The sequence below is a fragment of the Benincasa hispida genome, chromosome 11 (assembly GCF_009727055.1).
Source record: "Benincasa hispida cultivar B227 chromosome 11, ASM972705v1, whole genome shotgun sequence".
In the NCBI taxonomy this organism is placed as follows: domain Eukaryota; kingdom Viridiplantae; phylum Streptophyta; class Magnoliopsida; order Cucurbitales; family Cucurbitaceae; genus Benincasa; species Benincasa hispida.
In genome coordinates, this window is record NC_052359.1 from 17547803 (window position 1) to 17555430 (window position 7628).

The window sequence follows — 7628 nt, forward strand, 5'->3', positions numbered from 1 at the left end:
TTTATAGAGCATCCATGGTGAAAGGCGGCTTCTCTCTCCTGGTTGTACATATGGGACAGCTTTAATTTCTGACTGATGCGCCGAATGATTGTGACCGATAAAGCTAATTGTACTTTGAGACCGTTATCGGCTATCAACTTAATTTGGATCCGACTGTCATCAGCTTTCTGTCCCATCGCTCTTAATTTACCTTTCACCAGATGCGCCCACCATGTTGCGCTAACCAAGTTGCGGTGATTCTTCTTGGGCGAATGTTTGCGAGCGCAATCAATGCAAAGTCTTGCGGGGAAGTTGCGCTCGACTGATGAATTCCTATGATCGCAATCTTTGCACTGCGTTAACGCATATTCTGCACAAAAAATACAAAAATCAATAGTTCCAATGCGCTGACGCATGCGACCGTAATATTATAGATTTTATGCTTAATGGACGCAATTTATCATTTTTCATCAACACAATCCAACATTGTTTAATAACTTAGCACTATGATAACGTGCATTTCTGCCCGTTATCAATATGCGACAGACTCTATCTTTGATCTTATTGCTATTTTAAGTTTAAAAAGTTGGATGGTGATTGACTTTGATTTCTTAAGGTGGTGGAATTAAATGCAAAGCGATAGAACAGTGGTGTTGTAACGAATATGCGATAAAGGCTTAAGAAGAGGTTTTGCTAACATTTCTTAAGATATTCTACAAGTCATGCAATCATGTTATACACAAATATTAAGCACTATGTTTCTCAATGCATATGGACACATTTCCTATGTCTAAGATGCATGCGATGTGTCAGGAATGTAGCAGATAGAACTTATTTCTAAGTCTCCTCTACTCTTGCTTATGAGATCTAATATGACTCTTTCAAGCCTAGATTCTATGTCTTTAGACTACTCTTTCAAGTACTCAAAGAGATGAATGAAGCATACATAAGATAAGATGATCGCATGAGGTGCATAACTTAAGTCATGCTAGCTAAGTACTTCTCAACCCATTTACAAATTTAGCTACTCATATATTCTGTGAAAAGAATGAACATAGATTGAAATGTAATTTCTATTCTTGCAAATAAAATGCTCGAGTACAAAACAATAAATGATGTAAGTGTTAAGCCAGGTAAGTAGTGTCTTGCTTCTTCTGGCGTTTACACAGCTTTTAGCACTCCAATTCTTTTCTAATTTGTAAACCCTTGCCCTCACTATGGTTAGGAGTGGGTTGGTGTCTCTCTTCCATGTTGTTTCTACAGTCTCTCGACCTCTCGAAATTAATTCGCACCTAGTTTCATAGCATTGAATGGTATTTATAGACTTCCAAAAAAAAAAAAAAGTTATTCATCTCACTAATGATTGTGTAGATGGGGAACATTAATTTTCATACCCTGTCACGCCATCTAATGGTCACTGAAGGTTCAATGGATTTGCAACGGTATGGTCTTCAACGGCCACAAGTTGAATTTCTAATTTGATCGCTATCGGCTTCATGTCCCATCACGTTTTATCACATTAGGTCATTGCCTTTATGTAAGGTCATCGCGCGTTCTTCTTTGAAGTACCATTGGATCGCCAACTCATGAGATTGTGCTATTTCCTTGTTCCTACACAAAAATACAAGATTAATTCAGTTTAATTGCTTTTATGTGATGAGAGTTAGCGATCGCGATTTTACTTTTAGTCTTTTACGTTCAATCGTAATATTTCCTATTTACTATTGCCTTCTCTCATTGTTTTAATAATTTGAGCTTTAATAACTTGTATTTCTACAAGTTATCACAAATAATTGTAGTTTCTTCGCTTCTTCCGCAACCTTCATGTCAAAACTGAGCTTTTTTGTAGCTCATAATGCTTTGTGTTCAAGCTCCAACAGTAAGTGGCATGCTTTGCCAAAGACGAGAGCGTATGGGGACATCTTTATGTGAGTTTTATATGCAGAGTGATACGCCCATCACGAATCATGAGTCTTTGAGCCCAATCTTTTCTTGTCAGATTAACCACTTTCTCTGAAACTATCTTGATTTCCTTATTTGATACCTCTGCCTGGCGATTGGTCTGGGGGTGGTATGCTATTGCCATTTTATGATGCATGTTATATTTGACTAGAATCTTATTAAAGATGCGATTGATAAAATTTGTACCTTCTCGCTTATAATGGCACGTGGAGTGCCAAAGCGAGTGAAGATATTTTTCTGCAAGAATGTTGATACTGTGATCGAATCGTTCGAGGCACAGGAAATCACCTCCACCCATTTTGATACATAGTCAATAACTAGTGGGATGTAGTTGTGGCCATTACACGATGGAAATGGCCCATGAAATAAATTCCTTAGACGTCAAATAGTTCCTCTAAGATTATATTCATTGGCATTTCGTTTTTTTTAGAAATGTTCCTGGTGCGTTTACACCTATCACATTTTATGACATAGTCGCATGCATCCTTGAATAAGGTAGGCGAGTAGTATCCACTTTTGAAGACCTTTGCAGCAGTGCGCTGACTTCCAAAGTGTCCACTATAAGGCGATTCGTGGCATTGATAGAGAATGCGATGAAATGCCATCTCAGGAACACATTGTTCAAGGATATGGTCAGATCCCTTGTTATACAGGTTGGGCTAATCCCAATAATAGGATTTACAATCATGCATAAGCCTTTTCTTTTGTTGAAAGGTATAATCTTTTGGGAATTGCTTGTAAACAAGAAAGTTAACAATGTTTGCATTCCAAGGAAAGTATTCATCAATTTTCAACAACAGTTCATCAAGGACTAGTTCTTTCTTCAACTTTTCAAATGCATTCAAACAATTATTGTCAAAATAAAAACTTTGATCCCCCTCCAGCAGAATACTTAGTGGCCTAGCAATTTTTTAGAAGACCTTGACAAATCTGCGATAAAAACTGGCATGTCCTAAAAAGTTTCTCAAAGACTTCACATTCGTTGAGGGAGGCAGCTTCTCAATGGCCTCAATCTTCGCTTGATCAACATCTAGGCCAGTTTTAGAAACCTTGTGGCCAAGAACAATTCCATCAGTCACCATGAAATGACATTTTTCCCAATTCAAAACCAAATTTGTGTCTCCACACCTTTTTAAGATTTTCTCTAGATTCTCCAAGCATACTTCATATGTCTTTCCGTAGACTGAAAAATCGTCCATAAATATCTCTACAGAATCTTCAAGATAATTCGAGAAGATGGCCATCATGAACCTTTGAAATGTGCTAGGTGCATTGTGATGCATTATTTTATGCGATGAAATAATAGTAGGGATTGCGTTGACGGAAAATGCGTTGTGCAAACAGGTTTTCTCAATAAGATCCAAGTATAAATCTTGTTGAGTTTCCTGGTAAGCCCAGGGTCGAACTCAGGGACTAAGGAAAACACTATGCGGTAGTAAATTTTAGATCACTTTGCGGTAACAATAAATCAAGAGTTGGTTGGTTTGTTGTTTACAGTATAAAAAGTATGCGGCAGATTTGAGAAAAGAGTAATTACGCGGAAGATACATTGAGTATGTAGAGGAACGGGTTGAGAAGGTCTTTATCTAGCATTTCCCGAGAATGTGTTCAAGCTATGCAATCATGCTACACTCATGCGACCGCAACTCATTTTCCAATGCAAATGCGATGACTCCTAATTTTAGGACTCATGCGATGAATGCGATAATGTCTATAGAACTTATTTCTAAGTCTTTACTTCTTGCCTATGCGATGACGATGCATGCAAGGACAAGGCGACCGCATACAATCATAACCCATCTCTAGGGTGCATGCGATGCGTTAATAGCAAACAGAGCTTATTCCTAAGCTTCTATCTCTTGATTATACAATTCTAATCTGACTTTCCCGAGCCTAGATTCTAATATGACTTTCCTAAGCCTAGATTTTATCCTTAGACTACCCTCTCGAGTATCCTTAATGGACAAATAACACATACATAATACAAGAGAATCACATAGAATGAAGATCCCAAGTTATGCTAGCTAAGTGCTTCTCAACCCATTCGACAGATTTAGCTACTCATGCGTAATGTACAGAGAGTGGACAGATATAAAGATGCAAATTCCATTTTTATAAATAAGTTCAAATTAAAAATGACAATGGAAATAAGGGTAGAGAGCCTTGTAGCAATTACTTGTTTCCCAAGGCTTTTACACTGTGTTCTCTATTTTAAACAAAGGTTGTTCTTGCTTCCGCAAGAGTTGGCCATTTCTCTACTTTTGACGCTCCCCGACACTCTTCCGAGTTCATTGTGACGATCTCTTAGTGTAATTTCCTCTCTCTCACTTCCACCTTCTAATTATATAAACTAAGAACAAGGCTAACTAACTAAACGAACTGGCTGCCCTGGCTGAACTTCTGAACTGAAGGTGGTCTTTGGTATTTATAGAGCTTTGGGGGGAAAGGCTTCTTCTCTCTTATGATTGCACTGATGTGATGGCATTAAATCTCTATCTGATGCACCGAATATTTGTCAACGAAAAGTTGATTGTACTTGCTACAGTAGGTCGTTAACGACTTGTTAACTTAATTCGCAATCGATCATCATCAGCTTTCTATCCCATCGTGATTTATTATGCTTTTCACCCAGATGCGCCCAACATGATTCGCCGACTCTATGCGGCAACCTTCTTGAGCAGATAATCGTGGGCGCAAATGATCGCATAGCCTTGCGTTAACGCAATCTCTTAATGCGCTCGGACGTTAATTTCTTTGGATTGCATTTACACCTTATGTCAACGCATTTTCTACACAAAAATACATAAGTTAGCTATTTTAATGTGATTGATGCATGCAATCGAAATGTTGTGAACTTAATGCTTTTGGATGCAATATTGTATGTTTTTATCATCGCAATCCTGCATTGTTTTGTAACTTTGCGCTATAATAACATGCATTTATGCCCGTTATCACACCCCCAAATTTAAACAATGCTTGTCCTCATGCATAAGCTAAAGATTTTCTTTAAAAAGTCGACCACCTTCTCTTTCCTATATTCCTCAAGGATGCCTTATTCAAATTCTATACACCAAAATCTCCTTAATGCTTATCGAGGTCTCTTCTTTAAAAAATTTCTAAAACTTAGGGACCACAAGTTTAACCTTCAAAAAGACTTTACTAGATTCCAGGGCATCACATGATTTATTTCATAAAAACATTTTCACTAGGGTATTTTCAAATGATTTTTATCCTTGCATTTTTAGACTTTTTTTCTTTTTGTTTTTATTTTTTATTTTTATGACCTTGCGCCGATCCAAGTGCCTAGCCTTCGTTTTGGCTTGCTCCCACGTGTGTCATGCAGACATCCAACTACGAGCAAGGCACTCTTTCTCAGTCTAAACTCATGCCTATTTAGCAGCAGAGTTGCAATCATTTTATTTATGCGTTGATCACAATTCCTACCTTCGTTTTGGCTTGCCCCCACGGATATCATGCGGACATTCAACTATGAGTAGGATCCGATCGCAATGTTAAGATTGTTTTCTTTTTTTTTTTTTTGTAAACTAAAAATAGCAAGGTCGAAAATGAATACTGCACCCCCAAATTTAAAATGTGGCACTGTCCTCATTGCTAAAAGATTGAAAGAAATCATGCGATGCTCTTAAGAAGTTTCGTATATGGTCAGTTTGAAAGAAAACTATCAGACCACTAACTTAAAAAATATTTCATGAGGTGACTGTCCTAAAATTAAGTTGACTCTAGTGTATACGAAAAAATAGAAGCATGCGTTTCATCATTGAAATCATAATTGGCAAAGAGAAATAATGCGGTGACTTACAAAATTAATCAATATCAAATGATTGCGCCAACCAAAGAGGATGCGGTGATAAAATTTTCAAAATTAAAATGCGATGCAATAGTGCAAAATTTGGAATAAAGTCAAGGAAAGATACAACCCCCAAATTTGTGTCATCGCCCGCATTATTTGTGGATGCATCCTACTTTTTGGTGATCTGCTTTCTTTTTATTGCGATGATGAAATAAAGTAGTTTCGTCTGTTGTGTAGTGCCTCTGCAATCGTTCACCTCGATCGATGCAAAGAAAACATTGAGAGGATGAAATAGTAATAAAAAAACAGAGTTAACAAAATCGTTTACTACGATAGTTCAACACGATCGCATTCTCCCTTTTTTTTTTTGATAAAAATCCAATAACAAATAAAAGCAAGGTAATGAAAGTTCATGAAGCATTGATATAAAAAAAAGGATATTCAAAAGGATTGTGTCCCTGATGAGTTGAGTCGCATAGTAACGTAGGGACTGCTTATTTCAGTCTGGACTTTTTACGTCCACGGCAGCATTCTCTTCTTTTCTCGGTCTTCTGGAATTTTGATTGCCTTAATCCAGAGCTTTTCCCCATTAAGGTTCATCACGATCTCCCCTTTGTGCACATTAATTTTCACGCGATCGGTCGAGACGAATGGTCACCCCAATATGATGGACGCATCTTCGTCCGTTTTATAATCCAAAATCATGAAGTCTACTGGCAGAATGAATTTGTCAATTGTGATTGTGGCATCTTTCAACTCTCCCTCGAGATGTATTCGGGATCTGTCCGCAAGTAGAAGAGTCTCCGGTGTGGGCGTGAGTTTGCCTATATTCAATCATTTGAAGATTGATAACGACATTATGTTTATACTTGTCCCAAGATCGCATAGTGCTTGACCAAGGTCGACCCCTCCAATTGAGCATGGTATCGTGAAGATTCCTGGGTCGCACATTGGTGAGATCATTGTATTTTGCGTTACTGCCATTGTAGCGATCTTTTCATCATCATTTTGTTTCTTTTTCAATCTTTGCGGAAATGGTGGTTGCTAGACTTCTTCTATCTTGTATTCTAAAGGCTTAAAGGTGGACGCAACTTCTGGGTTTATCTTCTCGGGCTCTTCTGAATCATATGTCAATGGGTCCTCGGTTGTTACCGCATTCAAGTTGGTCGTGATGGGTTCCTTTGCTACTTCCGCTATCATGATTTCGCTCAGCATAGAGACTGCTAAGCATTGTTCCTTTCCCGTACTCCCAGAGTTGCGAAGGAGTTCAATTGAGCTCAGCAACGCTCCTTGCGGTCTATTTTTGAGTTCGCCCACAATCTGTCCCATTTGAATTTCAAGATTGCGGATGGACGTTGCTTGATTCTGAAGCACTGATTCATTCTTTTCAATATATTGCTTCAGCAAACTCTCCAAGGATGAAGATTGCGGCACTTGCGAACTTCTGTCATGATTATGCGTTTGATCATTGGTTCGCGGGAAAAATCCAGGTGGCCCTTTTTTTTACGCCACTGGATGAAAGCTTTGTTGTTGATTTTTCCACGCGAAATTGGGATGGTTTCTCCACCTGGGGTTGTACATGTCGGAATAAGGGTTATTCTTTATAAAGCATATTGACTGCAGATTTCCTGGGCATTCTTCCATCAGGTGTGCTTCTCCACATATTACATAACTTGCGATCGTTTGAGCAATTGCGTTGACCTGCCCTTTTTGCGTCCCTGTACTATTAATTACTATTCCTTGTATCAAACTCATCATCGCAGTCATTTGGTTCTGAAGGGATGCGATGGCCCCATTGTTCGCGTCACTATTTTTAATTTTTAGAAATGCGATCAAGGATATTCTTGGCCTTCTCATAAGTTTTATCCAGCAATCT